At 29.8% G+C, this 2,137-nt stretch overlaps 1 long non-coding RNA gene across 1 annotated transcript in view; it reads right to left on the reverse strand.

Annotated features, from left to right (window-relative positions):
- The window catches only part of LOC116850173, an 11,325-nt gene that overhangs the window by 165 nt on the left and 9,023 nt on the right, over positions 1 to 2,137 (reverse strand). The window lies entirely within an intron of this gene.

The raw sequence follows: 2,137 nt of genomic DNA on the forward strand, positions 1-2,137 counted from the left end.
TAACAAACTTTTGTAATAGCCTAGAAATGTACCACAATTGGGGTTGATATTTCGTCCACCATGCTGTCGAACTTGTCCAAAGAAATTTTCAAGAGCATCTTGATTAAAGTTTCTTGTTATAAATGTTTGAAACTTAAGGTCACGCAAATATTCATTTAATAATCTAAACCCTTTTAATGTATGTATCCAATTTTTCAAGACTTCTGGATTTTTTTCTATCATAAGGCCTTTTTTTAATAAATTCCATACTTTCGAAAACAGTAATGGCATCAATCCACAATTGCTCGTGTATAATGTCACTTACTTTAATAATACTGTTGACAGTATCGAATAATTAATTAAAAAAATATAGCAACTCAGCAGTTTCTATACCTTCAGATGGCATGATTTTGTTAGAAATAAAATGTTTGCTTTGACTTTTACTCATTAATGCCATAACACTTGATACAGTGTTACTAAAAACTTGTGTACAATACGAGACTTTCATTTTTTTTTTTATTTTTTTTGGGTATCACATGATAATCTGTTAATTTACGCATTATTCGCAGATGCCCATTGCTGCGATCAATTTCATACGCATCCTCAACATGAGACCATTTTGCTGTTCATTCTTTGCCATCTTTTAATTTGTATAATAAATCTTTTGTTAATAAATGCGTATGCACTTTAACAAATGTGGTGGATCGTATAGTGGGATAATTTGCTGATCCCTTATAATTATAACATCATGCTCTACAGTTAAATTATTATCTATTGCTTCTTGTTTGGAGTCAAAAATCATTTGCCGTATAGCTTTTATGTTATTAGTACCTTTATCACATACCAAAGCTATAATTTGTAATCCTGCATCTTGGGCCTTTGTTACAATAGTTTTAAATGTACATACAATATTATCAGAAGGTGTACAATCTTTACAAAATGAGAATACAATTGGTTATTTCCATGGTTTAGTACCATAAATTCCTTTTAGCATCCACACTTGCACATGATCAGCTATTTCGATTTTTCTTTCATCACCATCATCAGTAAAACCTTCCACTAAATCTGCAGCTGAGTTATATGTCAATGAAACATCCAGTTTCATTTCATCAAAAAGTAGTATGCAATATTTATATCTATAATTCAATAAATGACTCAACACGAGCTTGTATTTCATCAAAAATTACATCAGAAATTCTTGGTTTTAAAGTAATATTTTGAACCACTTTTCTTAATGTTTCTTTACTAGGTAAATAAAATATTTGTGCCATATATCTATAAGCTTTAGGGCTCTTTTTATAAAGCGACAATGCTAATATCTTATCCTCTAATGTATATTCTCTTTTATACTTATTTCTGTTCATATTTCTTAAATACGATATAAAAACATCCTTATAGGTGTTGGCATCTCATCTATAGTAGCAAATAATTTCTCATTTAAAAGTTTTTCTGCTTCGTGCAATCTTTGTGCTAAATTATTTTTTCGCGAATTAAGGCATAGAGCTACTTTTTTAACGAAGTTATTATATTATATATTTTCTTTTCTTGAGAACTAAGATGCTTCTTCTTGCTAACGGCAAATAAGTTTAGGATAGAAACTGAAAAATGGATGAAAACTAGGTTGAACAAGGATTATGGTTGCATGCATATATATACACACACAGAGTATCCCACAAATTTGTACAATACTTGGGCTGCGTTCACTTTGAGCGCTCATGCACTGTCAACGTCATTCTCTCTTTGTCGCTTATTGCACGCAGAAGAAAAATATAACGACGCTAACAACGCTGACGAAGTTATGCTGTGCATAACCACTCAAAACCGCCGCAGTCATTAATCGCGTATCTTTAATTTAATATTTAGTCAAACATTTTTATTATATTACATTGAAATATTCCTACTTTTCCAATTAAAAGGCATATAAAAGCCAGTTTCACAAAGATAAGTTTGGCTGCGTTCGAGGAAACGCTATTTTGCAATATGCACGTGCTTTATCAGGTAAACTTTGCTAGAACAACATTGTAATTTAAAATATATTTATAATAATATATCGAGATATAAACTGAAAAGTTGTCAAACCTGTATATGTAATGTATATATGTATATATGTATATATGTATATATGTATAAATATATATATATATATATATATATATAT

This window comes from Odontomachus brunneus, unplaced genomic scaffold, assembly GCF_010583005.1.
Source record: "Odontomachus brunneus isolate Ranch 3 - 2012 unplaced genomic scaffold, Obru_v1 Obru_scaffold_135, whole genome shotgun sequence".
In the NCBI taxonomy this organism is placed as follows: Eukaryota; Metazoa; Arthropoda; class Insecta; order Hymenoptera; family Formicidae; genus Odontomachus; species Odontomachus brunneus.